General features: G+C 37.1%; 1 non-coding gene across 1 annotated transcript; it reads right to left on the reverse strand.

Moving 5' to 3' along the window:
- Positions 1–21,734: 21,734 nt before the first annotated feature.
- Positions 21,735–21,841, reverse strand: LOC141624601 (small nucleolar RNA R71). The gene has a single exon (XR_012534407.1). It is a non-coding gene; the product is annotated as a small nucleolar RNA R71 (small nucleolar RNA).
- Between the last annotated feature and the right edge of the window lie 779 nt (positions 21,842–22,620).

Consider the following 22,620-nt stretch of genomic DNA (forward strand, 5'->3'; position numbering starts at 1 on the left):
CCCGACTACTTTGATGACAAGCCCCTTTGGAAGGCGATTTCCGGGAGGAAGTTTACTACATTTAGAGAGTGTAAGGCCTTGTATATCCATCATCCGAGTATACGGCATTGGTATAGGTCCATTTCCAACACCTTGATTGCTAGGAAAGAAGCTACCCATATGACCGAACTCGACCTAAACTACTTGGATTCCAAGATGAATGCCCAAGGGAAATCAAAGAATGTATATAATATGCTTCAATTGTTGATTAAGAGATGGTTAGACATCAAGGAAGGCAAAGAGAAAGCGGCTTTCATTGTGAATTAATAACAAGATTAGCAAAGCACTTTAACCCACAATTCAATGAAGACAAAACTTACAAACCGGTTAAAGGTGAGAACCTCCTTGACATGCACACTTTGATTCACAAGTTTCATTGGGTAAAACATGACAACTCCGCCCAAGGATATGAGTGGGTGATCAAGGATGCCAATTCTATTATCTTGCCCGGGAAAATTTGCCTTCTCAACACTCGCCGGTACAAATACCTTCTCCCCATCTCAATGATTCCCAAGAACATCATCAAAGAGAAACAATGTCCAAAAAAAGAAGCCTCTTCCTTAGTGGTACCTCCTTACCCCTTTGCCTACCAAGAGTTCACAACAAATGATCCTAGTGTTGTGACGATAAATGATTAGCTGACACAATTCATGAAGCATATCTATAAAGAAGCCTACAATGATCGGGTGAACGCTTATTACGCCCAATATCCTCCCCTTTACCACCTTGCTAGGCAAGGACTCCTTGATCCCAAGAGTTCTTTGCCGGATTGGGAGGATAGGAAAGTGTTCTTTCCTCAAGCTTCTAGAAATGAAGAAGGAGATGCCTGAGAAACTAGGAATATTGAGGAGGTTGTTGATGAGGATGGGGACGGTACTGGGTCTAGCCATGATGATGATGAAGAGAAAGGTTCAAGTGGAAGTGAAGAATAAGAGGATGATGATGATACTTCCGGGTCCATGTAGGGAGATGATGATGTTGAGATCAGTGAAAGTTGATGGTTGACAAAGCATGAAGGAGGATGACACAAGTGCGGGGTTGATAGCTTATGCTAGCGTTTCGACCTATCCCATTGTGAGTCTCTTACCCCTCCTTTTGCTTTGTTTTTATCTCATGTTTACATTGTTGACATAACTTGTATAGCTTATATAACATTTAGTTTAGAGCATTTAGAGAGTCGTTTTGGACTCTTGATGGATGAGAGTTTTTGAGTCCTAGCACCACCAAAGGACTCACACCACGGTAACATTAAGGTGACTATCTTTTTTGCTCCCACCGTAAAGAATCCAAAATGACAACTAACTACTCATGCATTGCATTTGCTTGCTTGTGAATAAACTTCCCTCTTTTTGCACTAAAGATAGTATTTTCTTAGGTTTGGGGCCATTGAGGACAATGTCAATTCTAATTGTGGGGATGGGGAATTCTAATATCTACACTTATTTCAAAAATGATAAAAATTTGAAAAATCCAAAAAAACACGTTCTTTCTTTTGTAGTGTAGAATTGTATATATTGTATATATATTTGTTTGTTTGTTGGTCACTCTTATCACATTGGGTCGACTACGCTACATTCGAAACATGAAGGAAATAGAAGACCGCATGGTATGATCTTTCAAAATCTCCTTCCTCCTTTTACATGTTAATTATAATGTGGCTATATTTTGATTGATGCGGTACAAACCAATGTGTTGTTAAGAGCTTGCATCTAGTTTATATGGCACCTTAGTTGATAGTAGCATATGCATTAGATTTGTATATATCTTAGTTCCATCATGGCATGTAGTTGCATTTCAGGAAAATTTTGTGAAAATTCCTATTTGGGAATCTTGACAAGTGTATATAAGACCCTTGTAGATAATGTTTCTCCTTGAGACTTTGTTTGCTATAATACTCTCAAGACACCCTAGGATGTGTCATACATCCTTTGACCTATGGACTAAGGCCTAGTCAATAGTGCCTTGTGGTGTGATAACTCCTTAGCTACCGTTTATTCTAAGGTGACCCTTAATGCCATGCAACTGTTCTTACACTTCTATCATGACATTTTGTCAAACAAAAAGGGAATGGACACAAAAATGTAATATCAAATGTTTGTAATTGCATAAATGAAAAGAGGAGCACAAATAGACTCCTATGCTTATAATAGAAGTACCCTTGCTACAAATGGGGTTACTTTGAAAAATGTTCAAAAATTGCAAAATTGAAATTGCCAAGTATCAAAATGCCAAACATAAAAAATGGCAAGAAATGTTCTTCAATTGTCGAATGTTACAAAAATGGGGGGAAATAAACCCAAAAAGAAAACTACTATCAATGAAACTGATGTACATTGAAACCCTTTTATCCTTTGATGATCCTATTTTGTTGCATGGTGGAGAGGGCACGACCCTTCTTCTTGTCTAGGCAAGAGGGAGAATTCCGCAATCCTACAGTGTTTTCTAACACCATAGGGACTTGGCTCTTGACAAAAGTATTTAGCAATTGTGGATAAAGATAACCTAGTTTAACACAACTTGGAGGTGACTTGTTTATATCCTCTTGGACTTAGTAGCTAGGAGAACCAATATCTATGATGGAGTGCGTGCCCATTAATTGCTTTCCTTGTAGGTGATTTCCGCCACTTAGATAATGAAAGCGGCTATTCTTTTTGTAGATGCATCCTTTACATGTTTTTATGTGCTTAAATTTTACGATGCATCGCCATTTTGGCAAGCCCCACCTTGCCTTGCAAGAAGGCATCTTACTTCATAGGTGTCTTGTTGTGAGTTGAAGGGGCAGAGTGAGACCCGCTAATTGTCTCACATCGGCTAGTAGTATTAAAGGTCATAGTTTAGTCACATATTTACTCGGGATGAGCAAAGGTTCGGTTTGGGGATATTTGATGTGACTCATATTTGCACACATTTAGTCCTCGAACTAGCCTCGTTCCTATGCTTTCTTGCATGCATTAGGGTCGTTTCTTATCTTTAGCTTCCTACTTTGCATATTCTTTGAGGTTTTGTGTCCTTGGTAGGAGAGGAATGCTAACCTTGCATACATGGAGCAAAATAGAGCTAAATGGATCGCATCTAACGACCAAGCAACAAAAAGGAGACCAATACTAAAGGCCTAGATCGATAAAACAAGTATTTGGGCAATGATGAAGGACCCCCAAGGCTCCTCAACGATCCCCACGGATCTTGAAGCAGAAAATTGAAGAATAAGCCACACTGACCTATGAGACGGGCGTCCCAAACTCAGCCCGAGCGTCATGATGCTCAAGACGGGCGTCCTAAAGGCACAGCCCGAGCGTCCCATAAGCAGGACGAGCGAATATCCTTACAGCATGGGCGCCCAACAGGGTTAGGTCGAGCGTCTCCTTAGGGACTTGCAAGGCAATAATCTTCATCTTCGGGACTTAATCGTCAATTAAGCCCTTAGTTACCATAATACTTGTATTTAGTATAAATACCCCATTGTATTAGGAGATTAATCACCAAGCTTTAATAAATTCTTAATCTAGTTTTAATCAAGCTTTATTAGTATTAACCAAGTTGTATTACACAATTCAATCTTAATCAAATCTTAATCTTTCCTTAATCATTCAAGTGTTCTTAGATTTAGTTGGGTAATTTGAAGACTTTTGGGTTTATTGGAGAATTGACAACTCTTCACCATTCATCAAGTTTTCTTATATTATTCTGTGCTTATTTTTTGGATCATCCTAAGTTGGTATAATTCCTTTTACCCTTTGTTTAATCCTTGTTTATTGTTTTACTCATCCATCATGTTTAGCTTTGTTAATATGATTGACACCCTTATTAGCATGTTTTCCATGACAATGAGTGAGTAGTCTCCTAACTAGGGTTAATGGGGGATTAGGGGAATTAACCATGGGGTAGATCTTTACTTAATAAGTTCATATGATTACTTTCTTGTTGTAGTTTCAACTTATGCACATGTTATGCTTGATGAAATGCTTGATTGACAACCTAGAGCGACTCTCTTATCCATTCAACAAGAGTTGTAAGACATAAACCAACTCAAGGCTTGTTAGACCATGCATATAGTCGAATAGGGAGAATTAAGTTAACTTGTAGGAGTTGTAAAGTCTTGACCGACTCAGATCCGAGACCAAAACCTTCCTAGGAATTGTAAGATATAAACTAACTCGATTCCACTACAACAAGAATTTTCTTGCATCTATGAAACCTATTTATGTGATCTCACCATTATTCCCTTATGAACCCATGACACGCTAGTGCCTTAGTCAATTGTTTACAAACCCTATTTATTTTATTTTTATTTACTTTTATTTGTTTACATTTCCTTTGGTTAAGTAGTTTAGATTGCAAACCTCAAACTCAACCCAAATTGTGACACCTTATGACATAGCTTTCTACAACCGATAAATCAATACAATACCCTTACCTTGGAATGCGACCGTTACTTGCCACTCTTCTAAGAGTAGTTAGTTGAGATTACAAATATTGTTTTGATTGGTAAGCTTAGACGACAAAGTTTGAACCGAATCAATGACTTGGTCGAAGAATTGAGCCACCTGATCTATCCTGGTTTGATATGGGGCAAGACTTTTACTTCGGATTTTCCAAGACCCAGTGATCTGATTGATGATTAAAGATGGGTCACCGTGGACTCGAAGTCTCTTGATACCTAAATCGACTGCTGCTTGTAGACCGATGAGGCAGGCCTCATATTCTGCCGTGTTATTAGTCACCTCGAAGTCGAGTTTGATAAAAATTGATGTATGCTCGCCGCCTTCAAGAGAAATGAGCAACACTCCTATACCATATCCTCTGAGATTGGAAGGCCCATCGAAGTAGAGGTCCCACGATTCTGCATCGGTGTGTAAAATGTCTTCATCTAGAAATGACCATATATCTATTACTTGGGTATCATGAATGGGATTGTCCGCGAAAAATTCGGCTACTGCTCGTCCTTTGATGACTTTTAGAGGTACGTTTTTGAGATTGAACTCTGAGAGCATCAAAGTCCACCTTTCTAGACATCCATTTAAGACAGGCTTCTCGAAAATGTATTTGACAGAATCCATCTTCGAATACACCTTGACGGAATATCTAAGCATATAATGGCGTAGCTTCTTGGTTGCCCACACAAGAGCGAGGCATGTCTTCTCAAGTGGTGTATACTTAGTCTCATAAACCAAGAACCTCTTACTAAGGTAGTAGATAACTCTTTCTTTCTTCCCGACAACTTGTGCAAGCATAGCCTCCATGACTGTCTCTGTGACTGTGAGATACAGAGATAAGGGTTGATCTTTTTGTGGTGGCATTAAAACTGGCGGTTTAGCCAATATTTCCTTGATTCTGTCAAATGCCTTTTAACAATCGTCATCCCATATGGTATGGTCTATTTTCTTGAGCTTCTTGAATATACATTCGCAAATCATGGTGAGCTTTGAAATAAAACGACTGATGTATTTTACTTTGCCTAGGAAACCCCGAACTTCCTTTTCTGTATGTGGTTGTGGCATCTCGATTATAGCCTTGATCTTGGATGGATCAATCTCTATACCTCTTTGACTGACTACATACCCCAATAACTTGCCGGAAGTGACTCCATATGTGCATTTATGAGGATTAAGCCGTATGTTGTACTTGCGCAATCTGAGAAAGAACTTGCAGAAGGTTGGCGATGTGACCTTGCCTATCTTTGGACTTAACAATCATGTCATCAATACATACTTCTAATTCTTTGTGCATCATATTGTGTAATAGGGTAGTCGCGGTGCGTCGATACGTTGCTCCAGCATTGATTAATCCGAACGGCAAACGGTCTAGCAGTAAGTACCCCATTGAGTGACAAACGCTGTTTTGTGCATATCTTCTTCAGCCATTTTGATTTGATTGTACCCCACATATCCGTCCATAAAAGAGAGGAGTGCGTGATCTACTGTAGTATCTATGAATATATCGATGTGTGGGAGTGGAAAATCGTCTTTTGGACTGGCCTTGTTTAGGTCCCTGAAATCAACACAAACCCGGATTCGCCTATCCTTTTTGGGTACAGGGACTATATTAGCCACCTAGTCTGAATACTCAGAAACTTTGATGAACCCGACTTTGAATTGTTTATCAACTTTATCTTTGATCTTGAGAGCCCATTTTGTTCTCATTCGACGAAACTTTTGTTTTACGGGTTTGAAACCTGGTTTTATTGGGATACGATGTTCTGCAATATCCCTGTCTATCCTTAGCATATCCTTGTAGGATCAAGCGAAGACGTCTTTGAATTCGTGAAGAATGTCGATGAAGCGAGTTCTTTCGTTTGGGTCCAGGGTCGTCCCTATCCAAAGCTCTTGGGGTTCTAAATTTGTCTCTACGTTGATAGGTTCGGTGTTCTCTATAACTGGTGCCCCTTTACCCTCCTCCGGCATTTCTTTAATTATGGAGAGAGGTAGTTCGATTGAGTCTGGGTTAGGATCATCCTCAGTATCATCATAAACAGAATTGCAATCAAGATAACACGAAGAGTAAGCAGAATCGAATTTATTCATATTAATGTTTAAAAATAGCTGAAACAAAGAAACCATCTGTGCTGTAGTCAGTGGCGGTAAATAGGGCTGAGCAAAAAAATCTGATCCGCTTTTTTAAACCGAAACCGAACCGAAATCCGATGTTAGGAACCCGAAAATTCGGGTTTTTTCCGGACCGGGCACCCGAACCGGAATTTTAACAGTAAAATCGGAGCGGTTTCGAGTTACAAGAGTACAAAACCGGAACCCGGTTTTCAAACCGGTTAAATTCTTATAAATAAAAGAAAAAAACCATCACAACCCACTAACTTACAAACACAGCCGCATAATTCTATACACCTTCATTCTCTCAAAACAAGCATGATCTTTAAAATCTCTCACATTTTTACTCCCTCCAAACAAAAACCAACCCTAATTTTGTAATATATGTTCAATAAATTAGATTAATCCCTCATAATAAAAAGCAACCCTAATTTTGTAAAGATTTGTTCAATAAATTAGAAAATTAAATCAGGTGAGGTTTGTACTAATTTGTTTATCATGTTTCGTCTATTTCATTTGTACATTTTATAGTGTTTTCCGTTTATTTCAATCTTATTTGTAAAATTTTTGTTCAACTATTTCATCAAACTGTTTTTTCATGTTTCTTCAGTTACATAAATTTATCTCCTTTTTTCTTATTTTATTCTTGTACACTAATTTTTTCAGTTTTCCCGTCTAATCGAAGGTCAACTATGGTTGATGTCAATTTGAAAGTATGAAGTTGTAATTTGTTAACTTTTTATTTTTATTCGGATATTTTAGGACTTACTTATTCATAAAAACAAGTATTGGGTAAGTTATGAGTCATTGGGCTAATATTTGAAAAGTTGGCAGTATACAAAACATCAAAACAGGAGAAACGTTGGTTTCTGAAACCGGGTGTGAAAACCGGTTCGGTTAACCGGATTTTGGATCCGGTTTCGAAAATGCAAAAAAACCGGTGAACCGAATTAAAACCGGGTCGGTTTCGATTTCAAAAAATCACGATTTTTAAAACCGGTTAAAACCGATTTCAAAAAATCCGGTTCGGTTCCCCGATTTTACTCAGCCCTAGCGGTAAAGGGACAGTTGCCGGGGCATTCCCCAAGCTACTGTTATTAGACGATGCTAAACTAGGAGAAACAAAGGGATGGGAAGTGACAACAGGAGGAGACTCTCTAATGACTTCCCTAGACTTAAACTCAGTTTCTGACTCCGACTCTGACTCAGATTCAAAATCGTAATCTTCTGGTTCTCCTTTGAACATCTCTCCTTCTCCAGTTGTGAGCTTGAAGAGCCTTCGTTGATTGTTGGTCCATTTAATTGACTTTCTCCATCCTTTCTGCTGATTCGCTGGGTTCGCATCTGTGATGAGTGCGGCGGGATTGAAATGGTCATCCCGATGTATCATGGTAATAATTTCGTCCTTGGCTGCCTTAATGAATCGATCTTCTCCGAATAAAAGGCTGAAGGCTTGTCCGTCGAGACAAGGTGTCTGACGATCTTTAACGGTAGGAACCGTTTTATGGGGAATGAAATAGCAATCGTGAAACACTTAGATTCCAGCTAGCATGTTGCCTTTGAACATCCAAGGTTCAGGAAACCCGTGAAAAGAATCATGGTCGCCTTCCTTAACGAAGTATCCATTCAGCGTAGGGTGATATGGTTGCATTTGTATTCCTTGACTTTTGCGATCGTGGACTTGAGTAAGCATTTTAACGGCTTCGGATACAGTAGGCTTGTATCCTAACCCTAGTGGTATCTTCTTGCAATGGCCTTCTTTGAATGGTGGGAAGGCGTTGTTCCGGATAGGGTTTAGTGGCATTCCTCGGAAGTATCCCTGGGATTTGAGTATGTAGTTGACCGCTAAGTTGGAGTAGGGGTTGAAGAATAGAGGTGCCAATTCACTTTCCACAAGGTTGGGGATTTGAAATCCTCCCAACTCGTGTACTGGATCCAATTTGAACTGATTGCTCGACATCTTTTCGATGACTGCTTTGATAGGTGACGAAGTGATCGTCACTATTCGGCCATCTAGAGTGATTTTGATCTTTTGATGCAGCGTGGATGTCACAGCTTTGGAAGCGTGAATCCATGGCCTTCCTAGAAGTATGTTAAAGGATGCCTTGATGTCTACTATTTGGATGTTGACCTTTCTTTCAATTGGCCCAGTGGCTATAGTAAGAATGATGAGACCTATCAATTTGCGTCACGTCTCATCGTATGCGCGAACACCTTGATTAGTTGGGGTCCAGTCTGACTCCTTCATGCCTAGCTTGTAAGCTGTATTTAGTGGTATGACGTTGACTGCAGAACCATCATCTACTAGTTTCATGGGTATGTTCTTCTTAAGGCATGTGACCGTAATGTACAAAGCTAGATTGTGAGTAACACCAAAAGGTGGCAAATCTTCATCTGAAAAAGTAACTGGGTTACTTAGCTTGATTGAGTCCTAGAGAACTAGGTTGACCACATGATCTGGAGTAGAATCGTGTGCTACGTTGAGTTTTTCCAATGCTTGTAGCCAAGCTTGGCGATGTGGAAATGAGATAGCAACTAGTTGACAGACAGAAAGATTATCCTTGGTCTTCTGTAGTTTCTTCATCAAGTGGTCAGTAACTGAGTCTTCGTTGTTTTCTGTTGGAGATACGACATTCCCATTTGTGGCTGAATTATTTGTTTGCACTGGAGTGACAATTTGATATGGGCGACCAGCTCGAGTTAAGTGATCTATGCCGAGATCTTCCAAAGTTTTGACCAAGGGATGTTCTTTGAGATAAACATCTTTGTCATCGTCGACCCAAACACCATTGGTAGTGTTGAGTTCTTTGAGGTATAGGATTTCGGATTCTAGATGGATAATTCGTCGAACCAAATAGTCAACTACCGTGCTGACTTCCTGTTGGAATATGTGTCCTCTGACAATAATGCGATCACAACTGTTGATCATGATGATCACATGTTTAAGTCTCATTTTAAAGAATACAATTGGGAAGTAATTTTTACAGTCAACTGGTCCACACATATCGGTAATGATTGGCTGACTAGAGTTTGACATAACTGTCGTGCGACGGTGGTGACCAGTTGATCCCCTTAGGTCATACCTATAGGGTAACACTCTTAATTGATCATTTAATTGATCGTATGACAATACGGGTCAATTAAATTACTTAAAATTGACGGACGATTTTGGAAGTAATATTTACGTGTCTCATTGTAATTTGATTAAATAAGATACGGTCTAAGTAATCAAATTGTTTTATTACTTATATGAAATTATTGTTTAAGGAAACAATTGCATTTGAATGAATAAATTATTATAAATACAAGATGTTGTGATTTATATTTGGTAAAATATTTTGGTACAAGTAATCATGAATTACTAACTCGATTTTGTATATGACGTATTTTTATTAATGCGTTGATTTTTAATATGTTAAAAATACATAACAATTTTATGTGACATGTGACATGTGACATGTGACAAATTGACAAATTGGCAAAAATAAAATGGAGTCCATTTTATCTATATGTACCGAAATTTAGGGTGTATTAGGTGAAATATTGTGTTGATTATTTTATATAGAAAACACAATCATTAACCTAAGAAATAGCCATGCAAACCTACTTGTCTTTGTGAAGAGAACCTTGGTCATGCATTGGCTATTTTCACCCCCCTCCCCCCCTACCCGGTTTTTGAAGAGCATAGCCAAGGGTCTTTTGCTCAATAATTTATGATATACACCACATGAAAATAGTAGTGTATCCATTATTCATTCATCATCTAAAAATTAGAATTTTTAGAAAGATAAAATCTTCCTTCTCCTCCCTCTCTCTAAACCGAAATAATAGAGAGATCAAACAAGTTTTTGGGTCAATTTTTACACAAAATTAATATTGTTCTAGTAATAATAATATTAATTTTATTAAGTTGTTATCTTGGGTATAAAACCTTGGGAGGGATTCTCTTCTTGAATCCTTGTTTATCCAATTAAGGAAAGCTCAAGAACAAGAGAGTAGGAGAACTCTCTTACTTGTGCCCATATAAACCGAAATCCTCAATGTAAGAATGAATATTTCTTCCTTATTTTACTTATAGTTTGCATGCATAAGATCATCTTTAAATTTTATGACTAAATTAAAATTATGACATTATGAATATGTTGAGTATAGAGATATAGATTTATAACAAGCGGTATCAGAGCGCCTTGGTTGTTTGCATGTAAATCGGTTATAGTTTTTCCGAGTTATACGATTAACATATAAAACTTGTAAATTTGTGTTATTATCATATATCACGAAATAATTTATGCATGTTAAAGTTTCAGATCCTAAAATGTATTTAGGATATTTTGGTTAATTTATGGATTTTTATTGTTCATCTTATATAATATTGGCATTAAAAATGTGATTTTATTATTAAAATGTCATTTTCGGACTAAAATTAGCTAAACTTCGAATTTTGAGGTGATTTTTGGATTTGTTTTCACATGTTTTATTTTTAGATGACCAGTAAATTTTCAGAATTTTTGGAGTTTTTATGCTCGAAATATGGATTTTTCATGATAAAAATCGGATTTAGATGAAAAATAGGTTAATATGAGATAAATTTCGAATCTGGTCATAGGAATTTAATATGTTGTCACATGAAATTTTATAAGATGTGTGTAAAATAATAGGCTATATTGAGGTCTTTATGCATGATTTATGAATTTTTGATGAAAAATAGCATAAATAGTGACTTAATTAGTGAATAATTGTTAAAACATACTCCATGACTAAGGAAAAACGTCATATGTTGCATTTTATTACACATTTCAGATCTAAAATTGAAAAGTTGATGAATTTATTTTTCCTCATGTTTTTATGATTATAATTAATAAATTCGATAAACCGCAACATTGTTTTTCCGATAATTTTACGAAATTTTAACCTAAGTTTTTTGAACATTATGAGGGTCATGGTATTTTTCCAGAATGTTCATAAGTTTAAATTTCAAATTTATTTGAAATTTTTGTGATTTATTTGAAGTTTATAGCATTTTATTGTAATTTTAGGTCCATTAATGAACAATTTTAAGAAATATGAGTTGATTATGGTCAAATAGTTAATGGAGACTAATTTTGAGTCCTATGAGATTAGGGTAATTAACTTGTGCATAAATATGAATTTATGTATTTTATTGTGATTTTAAAAGGTTGAATCACGCAAATCCGTAAAAACCGTTAAATATACGATATTGGCTCCTTAAAGGCGATTTAGCATAAAATTGGGCATGTTCATACATATTATAATGCTGCATTTTATTTATGATTGTCATAATTTTATTTTATGTAATTTTTTTGAATTATGTAATTTTACTTAGTATGACCTTAGTTTTTAATTGGTATTACCCGAAATGTATGGGAATATCGATTCGGTTGTAATTTATTGTGATCTCGTATCATCGTTTTGTAATTTAATAGATTTATTTTTATTTAATTACAAATGTATAATAGGAAATTATGTAATTTGTTATGTAATTTATTTGTTCCGGAGTTCCTTGAAGACGATTTCACACAAGAAGGCGATACATAAAGATGGTGTTACCTCGAGATGCGTGCCAAAACCGAAGTTCAAGGGACCAATGGAGTTGGTTTCCGAATATGTAATAGTTAATTAGATTTTCTATTTGTAGGAAGACCATTCTAGGATTTATTTTATGTTTTGCAATTTATTTATATGTTGCATGCATCGCTAAATCGCCATAACTAAAACATGCATTGTCATTTTAATCGAGTTTATCGACCGTGTCAATTATAATTATCGTAGTTCACCGCTTTAGTTCACTTAAAACGTGATAGATAATAAATTGACATGACCTCTCGCTAAAATAATCAATTGAGACTTAGCCTTACCAAAGAGTAGAAACCATGAAAACCTATTTCGTGAGGGAGTGCACTCGGCCACACCGGGGTACAAACCTTGCTTCGTAGGGGAAGTGGGTGATAAATGTCTATTCACCGAATGCATGTTGATGAAGGTTTCATCGGCCACACCGTGCCCAAGTTAATATGGGTTTGGATCATGGACACATTTATTCGAAATTTGGATTGAACTCAACAAAAGTTTTTCGATAAGGGTTTTATCGGCCACACTGTGCCCTTGTCGGATGTGTTTTGGGCTAAAGATAAAATATTAATGTAATTTTATCGACCAAGAGTTCTAAAAGTAGAATCGATTAAAGAGTTAATCCACCAAGTTATATTGATAAGGGTTTCATCGGCCACACCATGCCCAAGTTAATATGAATTTTGGTCTTGGAATCATTTATCTAGTTGGGTAGAGGTCACTAAAAAAATGCCATAAAACTTGTTTAAACTTGTTTTACGAGTATTATTATATTGAAAACGACATATGTTTTATTCCTTCTATGTTTTGTTTTGTAGACCGCTCTTATTTCTCATAACAAATGGCAAATCCAAACACCAACGCCACACCTCTCACTAATACTTCATGGCTCCGATCCTTCATGGATCGATGTATACTTGAAAAGAATGGGTCAAATTTCTCCGATTGGGATGCCCAACTCAAATTAGCCGCCCAAGGTGACGACAAGCTTCGTTACCTTACCGAGGCCTCTCCACCCGAACCTAACACTAGGTCGACCGCCGCCACTAGGGAAGCATATGAGGCTTACCATAAGGAGTCCGCCGCAATGAAAAATGTGTTGATCTTTGCGATGGTGGCGGATCTCCAAAAGAGAGCCTTTAAGATGGGCACCGCTAATGAAATCTACTCCAAGCTTGTGACAATGTTTTCACAAACTCCGCGGATCGTCCAATATGAGGCGGCCGCGGCATTCTTTGATCTCGACTTCAAAGAGGGCCAAAAGGTTAGCCCTCATGTGCTCAAATTAATGGAGCTAGTCGAGACCTTGAAGATTCAAAAGGTTGAAATCCCCAAAGAACTAATTGTAGATAGGATTCTACACTCCTTATCTAAGGTCAAAGCGTATGTTCAATTCCGGGTGAATTTTAACATGCAAGACAAGGACGTGTCTCTTGAAGAGTTTCACAAGTTACTTGTGCAAGCCGAAAGAGACATGGGGTTAAATGCTAACCCACCTAAGGATGTGCTTAACATTAGCACCAAAAGCAAGGGGAAGTTCAAGAAGAATGGGAAGAAGAGTAAGAAGCAAGCTCCCACTTTCACCAAAGCTAAGACTTATGAAGCTAGCACCTCCAAAATCAAGAAGGGTCCTCTTGACAAATGCCATTATTGTAATGGTGTTGGACATTAGAAAAGAAATTGTTCCAAATACCTTGGTGACATCAAAGCTGGAAAGATCACTCCAGTAGGTAAATGACTATCCTTTCTTTTATGTTTCTATTTCAATTATGGTATTGTGATACAAAGTTGTGATAATGTATCTCATTTTTATTGTAAATAAGGGCCTCCACCAAGCAAGGACAAGGGAAAAGAAAAGCAAGCTTGAGAAACCATCGAGAAGCTAGGAATAGCTTCCATGAAGCTTCGCTTTTTATTGTCTTATTTTTAATTATGTTTCGGATTTTTAGAACCTTTTGATTTCCGTGTTCGACATGGAAATGTATTTTGGATAATGGTTGTATTTTGGATTATGGTGGCTTGATTTGCAACCCAAGTCACCCGTTTTATCGTTTTTATCCTTGTTCTAAAATTCGTCTTTATCCGCTTGCTCATAGAAACATATGATCATTCACTTAAAGTGATCTTATAGACAACTATAATGATGGGATTCATTATATGTCCACAAGCTTAAGGCTTGTGTATGATCATTTATAAAGTGATATTGAGTTAACGAACTCTCTTAAAGGAAAGTTAATCACCAAGTACACTTACGAAATCTAAAACAATTAGTCAACCTATGAGATAGTCCTCCTTATACTTCAAAAATCATTATTTGTGTCTCATAAGCTATCTTTGAATCTCTAGTGTATTCATTCTAAAGATAGAGTGGGAGAAAATGAGGACACAATGAACAACAAGATAAATTTGTGTACTTATTTAAATGAGATCTACGCAAGGGAGAATGATTTGAATGAAGGTATACCTATTTATATGGTATACACGAATAGATGAGATCTATGGTCTCGAATAGATCTACATGACAATAGAGACCAAGTGAAGTAATCAAAAGAATATGTTCTCAAGATAACTACACGAGGAGACCAAAAGAAAGTTTTGGAATAAGAATGACTAATATAAAGTCTCAACAAGAGTTTTTGACTAGTTTATGATAAACTTTGACCAATAGTTTCAACATTGATATTTACTTAAGAGCCTATATGAATCAAAGTTGCAAGGATTGATATACCGATATCTTCAATAGCTAAGTTTTAACCACGCTAATGTCATTACTTAACCTCATTATGAAAATGAAATGGTTAAACCTCCTTCCGAAAAGGGTATTTTGAAGGACGTGTATTAGATATTATTCATATTTAAATAATGACATTGCCACGCCTCATTATAAAATGAATGAGTTGGAGATTAAAATCTCTTTTCATAAGGTTGAGATTGAAACCTTTTTCAAAATAGGTATTTTGAAAGGATATGATGGGAACATATATGGTTTTATCTTAATAACTTTGCGAAGCAACATATATTCCAATTCTTGAAATGTTTCGATTGAGTAGTCAATTTCGAAACATGTGGAATTAAGTGGGAGTTTGGAAATTATCATGTGAAGACATGGAATTTATTGGGAGCAATCATCTTGAAAAAATTTACAACTCACTACTCATTGAGAATGACGAGCTCGTACTTTCTTTCACAAAGAAGTATTTGAGTTTTCAATTCTGGATGAAAATGGACTATGATGAATCCAATTACATCATGAGATGTTGTATTAGTATTGAGACATACACATCGAATCAACGAGAAACGTAGGTTATTCATGTAAATGAAAATGGAATTGCCATTAGCAGTCATGGTCGTTCCTTGAACCTAAGAATGGTTGATCTCATGATTATTAGTTACTAATGTTTCCGCCATTAGAATAATCATGCACATGTCCAATAATGAATCATATGCATAAGAGCATGATGATTCATTGGCAAGCCATACAAGAAACGTCATGAATTCTCGAGGAGAATCCGATGAGCGATTTCAGTGTTTGACAGAATACTCTGTTATGTGTCAAGAGATTGCACATATTAAAATTCGAACAACACGTAAGGATTTATGAAAATCCTAAGCTTTTCAAGCTAAAAGAAGAAATAAGAAGTTTGGAAAGTGCTTAGTTGAAGTAAGAAGTTACTCAAAACTAGTATTTCCTAATTTTCTAAGACTTGTGAGAAGTGCTAGGCTAATCTTCTTGACAAATTATTGCAAGACTCTGCAAAACATTTACCTAGTGCATTATGAATGGATGAAGTACTTGATCAGTGCAAGTTGAATCAATCACCGCATATTCATTGGTTATGTAATAATCAACAGGAAAGTTCTTTCAAGATAAAGAACCCAATCCGAGGTTGGGAACCCATATGTGTACTTGGTAAGGTTCATGCTATGAGAGATAACATGAACGTAAAGGAAAATGCGATCATAAGAAGTTTGAACACATGGACACGTGATATGTTAAACTTCTATTGCAATCAACAAGTGTTTACACACTTACGATATGCATCACAAGGTTGTAATACGGTATTGACTACCCGAGTGTGATGTCGACATTAGTCGTTTGAGTTATTGTTAACTCACCTTATACTTTGTTACATCCAACGGGTTGTAGAGACAATTGAACCCCGTTTAAGTGAACACTGATTAACATTGTATTCGCCCATAGTTACTTACATGAGGTGACGTCTCGAAGTGACTAGAATGTGATGCGATTGATGGCAAGTTCAAGTGCCATGGAGTCATATGAGAATGACTAGTTGATCACATAGGCATACTGTTGGGAACTTTTTGTCGGGCCTTATGACCGCTTATAGAGTTCTGGCAAATTTATATAGCCTGGTCGTGGCGAGAGCTACTATAGTATTCTAATGAGTCGATTCTTTTGACTAAAGACTATTCGCCTAAGATGGCACGATTTCGATTAACTTTGATTTGTGTTACTACGACCTTCGTAAATGGGGTCAAATGGGCATATTTTGGGTTATGATGGCTGTGGCTAGTCGAAGGGATTGAGTGCGATAGGAATTGTCCACCCCTTGTCAGGGTTATAACAATATCTCAGGGCCACTCGAGGAGTAATGAACTGAAAATGCGTGGCCACGCTCGGAAGATATCTATGATAGATAAATCCGGTCAATCAGTTATTCTCCTGATCGAGGAAACCACTCTCGATATGATCACTTGCAAGTACGACCTCAAAGATACCTTGCATTGAGTGGGATATAGTAATAGTACAAGAGAATTGGTGACGCACACTTGTCGAGGACAAGTGGGAGATTGTTGGAATATGTGTCCTCCGACAATAATGCGATCACAACTGTTGATCATGATGATCACATGTTTAAGTCTCATTTTAAAGAATACAATTGGGAAGTAATTTTTACAGTCAACTGGTCCACACATATCGGTAATGATTGGCTGACTAGAGTTTGACATTACTGTCGTGCGACGGTGGTGACCAGTTGATCCCCTTAGGTCATACCTATAGGGTAACACTTTTAATTGATCATTTAATTGATCGTATGATGATACGGGTCAATTAAATTACTTAAAATTGACGGACGATTATGGAAGTAATATTTACGTGTCTCATTGTAATTTGATTAAATAAGATACGGTCTAAGTAATCGAATTGTTTTATTACTTAGATGAAATTATTGTTTAAGGAAACAATTGCATTTAAATGAATAAATTATTATAAATACAAGATGTTGTGATTTATATTTGGTAAAATATTTTGGTACAAGTAATCATGAATTACTAAGTCGATTTTGTATATGACGTATTTTTATTAATGCGTTGATTTTTAATATGTTAAAAATACATAACAATTTTATGTGACATGTGACAAATTGACAAATTGACAAAAATAAAATGGAGTCCATTTTATCTATATGTACCGAAATTTAGGGTGTATTAGGTGAAATATTGTGTTGATTATTTTATATAGAAAACACAATCATTAACCTAAGAAATAGCCATGCAAACCTACTTGTCTTTGTGAAGAGAACCTTGGTCATGCATTGGCTATTTTCACCGCCCCTACCCCCCCCCCTACCCGGTTTTTGAAGAGCATAGCCAAGGGTCTTTTGCTCAATAATTTATGATATACACCACATGAAAATACTAGTGTATCTATTATTCATTCATCATCTAAAAATTAGAATTTTTAGAAAGATAAAATCTTCCTTCTCCTCCCTCTCTCTAAACCGAAATAATAGAGAGATCAAACAAGTTTTTGGGTCAATTTTTACACAAAATTAATATTGTTCTAGTAATAATAATGTTAATTTTATTAAGTTGTTATCTTGGGTATAAAACCTTGGGAGGGATTCTCTTCTTGAATCCTTGTTCATCCAATTAAGGAAAGCTCAAGAACAAGAGAGTAGAAGAACTCTCTTGTGCCCATATAAACCGAAATCCTCAATGTAAGAATGAATATTTCTTCCTGATTTTACTTATAGTTTGCATGCATAAGATCATCTTTTAATTTTATGACTAAATTAAAATTATAACATTATGAATATGTTGAGTATAGAGATATAAATTTATAACACTTCCTGCATTATAGGATCGTGTGATAGGGTAATGGCCATTTGCGTGACTCTTGGTGTTGAGAGTTTTGACTTTTGCAAAGATTATACGATATTTTCTAGTTCAACAACCTGTCTACTTACACTACTTGTTCATGCGACGAAATCTCCAATAGTTGGTGCGATTGTAGAGTAGGCTTCTCCATGGTCGATCATATTGATCTCATTTTCGACCGGAGAAATAAGGTGTGAGCAGTCCAGGGTGGATTCCTTATTCGAGATCATTATAATTCCAAGAGGATTAATCTTTGTATTGTTAGGTTTTCTTGCAGGAGGGATGGGCAAACGCCAATGTTCAATCATGTCTTGGAAAGCATGCTTCAGCCTCTAACAGTTTTCTGTATCATTTACGTTGCCCCTGTGATACTCGCAATAGGCATTATCATCCCAGAACTTAGACTTCTTTTCCGGGTCAGGTGTAGGTCCTATTGGTTGGATTCTTCCTTACTTCATCAATCTCTTCAATGCATTTGTGTATGTGTCACCGATGTCGGTGAACTTCCTTGGTGTATTGTTTTTCTTAGATGGCTTGATGAGGTTGACATCGTCGGTCTTGCTAGTGGAACCGTAGGAACGACTTCCAGTTGATGTTTACCCTTGATATCCGCGTCCTACTGTTTCGGACAAGAGCCCTTTGCGATTATCGTCTTCGATTCTCTTACCTAATATTGTTAAGTCTTTGAAAGACTTGATGTTTTGGTACCTCAAATGATTTGCATAGATATGCCTTAGATTGTCCACGAACTTCTCCACAAGAGTGGCATCGTCTGGACGTTCAACTAGTTGGGTGCTAGTCTTCCTCCACCTACTTAGGAAGTCGGTGAACCCGTCCTTTTCATTTTGGGTAAGAACCTCTAAGGTGCGCATGTTGACTTGAATTTCGGCGTTATCCGCGTATTGCTTGGTGAATTTAATGGCAATATCGTGCCAGGTAGGGATCTTCTTGTGGTATAGAGAGTAAACTGATGTGACCATAATTAGCGCATATTTAGCCCCCGAATTAGCCTTGTTCCCATGCTTTTTAGTGCATATTTGGGTCATTTATTGTCTTTAGTTCTTTGTTTTGCATATTCTTTGAGATTTTGATCCCTTGGTAGGAAAGGAGTGCAAATCTTGCATTTTAATGGCAAAACAAGACTAAATTGATTGAATTCAATGACCAAGCATCAAGGAGAGACAAGATTAGAAGGCCTTTGTACATATGATAGTAGATGAGCAATGTTGAGAAAGGATCCTTGTATCCCCAAGGAAATCCCCAATGATTTTATGAAGAAAAGGGAAGAAAAGAAATAGAAATAGTGCTGAGCTACAATCCGAGCGGATTGTCCTGAATCCGCCCGTCCTCCACAAGCATAATCCGTGCGTCTTCCTTCAAAGACGCCCGGACAGCAGCCACAGAATCCGCCCGGATTCCCCTGAAGACGCCCGTATTCCCCTGCCTGAATCCGCCCGTCCCGACTCCAATACGCACGGATTCCAGTACAGCGAAATTTCGTCTTCTCCAAGCTACAAAGAAAGAAGCCCTTCCTTCGAAAAATACCGGCTTCTCCCTGCTCAATCTAAAAAGTGTAATTACTAGTTTAGCCCTTAGTTAACCCTAATGCATCCACCTAATTTCCACTATAAATACTCCATTAGTCTAATTAGAAGAGCATGTTCTTCTTATCAATTATTAGAGTAGTTAATATCAATCAAATCTCTCTTTAGTATTGTAATCAACAACTATTCAAGATTTAATACAAGTTTTATTTCCTTAATCTCTCTTTTGTTCATCCTTTATTTTGGGTAATTGAAGAATATTTGGGTTATTATTGGGAGATTGACAACCTCTCAATCAAGCATCAAGTACTTCTTTTATTCTTTGCTTTATTATTGGAATCATTAGTAGGTATAATTCTCTTAATCCCTTTTTAATTATTGTTAATTACTTTCATTTATTCATCATGTTTCCTTTTGTTGGTATGATTGACAACCTTGCTAGCATGATCAACATGATAATGAGTGAGTAGTGACCTAGCTAGGGTTAATGGGTAATTAGGGGAAACCAACATGGGGGAATGATTCATACTTAAATTAATATGCTTTCATGGTTTATTTGCTTGCTTGTTTTGATCTCAACTCATTCACATGTTATGTTTGATGAAATGTGAGCCTATGAATCCCTGCATTTTTTACCCATCACCTATCTTTTCAATGAGACTTGTAAGACATAAACCAACTCAAGTCTCATTAGACCATGCATGTTGTTGAGTAGGGAAGACTAAGTCGACTTGTAGGTGTTGTACAATCTAATCGATTCGGCTCCGGGACCCAAACTTTCCTAGGATTGTAAGATATAACCCAACTCAATCCATCACAACAATAATTGCTTGCTTATAATTTGAGAACATGTTTGTATGATCAATTCCCATGATTCCCCTATGACCCCATGACACCCTAGTGCTTTTTATCAATTGTTTACAACCCTTTTAATTTATCTTGCTTATTTATTTTCATTGCTATTTAGGTAGTGACCTTCTACATCAACCCAAATTGTGACACCCCAAAGACACCACTAGTTTCAATAGAAATCTTATCTCAATTCCCGTCCCTTGGGATCCGACCTTTACTTGCCTCTTTACTAATTGTAGAGTTGTTTGTGAAGCTATAAATTGTGTTTTGATTCGGACGTGACCCAACGACAACATCTATTAAATTGTGAACCCGAAACGGACCGATCAAAAATGGCGCCGTTCTTGCGGGACGTGTTAACTTGATTTAGATTTTCTTATATTGTTATTAGTTGTGTCTTTCTTTACCTTGGGGAAGTAAAACTCCTCAAGGTTTGTTCTAATTGTTTTCGAGTTGTTTGATATTTTGCATGTCTAGAAGGTCACAAGGTGATTTGTTACCTTTTGACCGTGAAATTGAAAGAACCTTGACAAACAATAGGAGATTTGCTAGGAGGAATTTGAGAGGTATTAGCGAGGTAGTGGATATTCAACCAACTATTGAGTTCATCAACCCTTTTGCAAGAGAAGGTGGGGAGAACCCAACACAAAATACCCCACAAAATCAACCTACAATGCCAAAATTTTCATCACATTCCGTACCCACCGAGGAGAACCTACCCAATGGTACTCCCACACCACAACATTTGACCGGAAATTTTATTGCCAAATCCGCCTTTATCCAACTAGTCGAAAGGAGCCAATTTGGGGGGATGCCTAGTGAAGACCCTCATTCTCATATGGAAACCTTTTGTGACTATTGTGATGCGATTTCTCAAACCAGTGTGACTCAAGACCAAATTCGATGGGTCTTATTTCCTTTTTCTCTAATCGGCACCGCGAAACAATGGTTGAAGGGCCTTGATAAGGCCACTCTCGGAATTGATTCTTGGAAGAAGTTGGCTCTAGCTTTCTACAAAAAGTTCTACCCACCGGAAAAGACTAACATATTAAGAGCTCAAATTACGGGTTTTAAGCAAAGGGATGAAGAATCTTTGTTTGAAGCTTGGGAGCGGTTCAAGGGAATTTGTCGCTCATGTCCCCACCATGGACTTAGCGAGTGGTTCTTGGTACAACAATTTTGGAACGGTTTATATGAAGATTCAAGGAACATTCTCAACATGGGATCAAATGGAATGTTCACCGAAGTTGATGACAATCAAACATGGAACAAGATTATGTAAATGGCGGTCCATAACTCACAATATAGTAGACCTCGCAAGGCTACTAGAGGAGGAAGGCATGAAGTGGACTCTGTTACTCAATTGGGTGCTCAACTTAGTGCTCACATTGACACAATCAATTTGAAGTTTGAACAAGCTATGGCTAGACTTGAAGAGGCCTCAAAATCACCAAAGCATCATGTTAATGCCATGACGACATCCTCATCAATCCCAAGTGGGATATGTGAGAATTGTGGAACTTTGGGACATGACCAAAGTGAATGTAGGGGAACAAATGAACAAGTGAATGCTTTCCAAGCATACAAGAGTGGTACCCCTTATTCCAACTATTACAATGAAAACACCAAGTTTCATCCAAATCTCTCATACAAAAGCCAAAATGTTCAAAACCCTCAAACAACATACACCCACCCCCTATGAGAAACCAAAATCAAAGACCCTTTTACAACCAAAACCAAGGTTACCAAAACCAAAATCCATACAATCACCAAAATGACCAAGGTTTTGATGTTCAAAAAGCGGTCCTCCAAATGCAAAAGAATCAACAAGAGTTTTTCACTCAAATGCAAAAAGATAGCCAAGCAAAAGAAACCACCATCAACAACATTCTAGCTCACACCAAAATGTTGGAAACACAATTGACTCAACT

The sequence above is a fragment of the Silene latifolia genome, chromosome X (genome assembly GCF_048544455.1).
Source record: "Silene latifolia isolate original U9 population chromosome X, ASM4854445v1, whole genome shotgun sequence".
Classification (NCBI taxonomy): Eukaryota; Viridiplantae; Streptophyta; class Magnoliopsida; order Caryophyllales; family Caryophyllaceae; genus Silene; species Silene latifolia.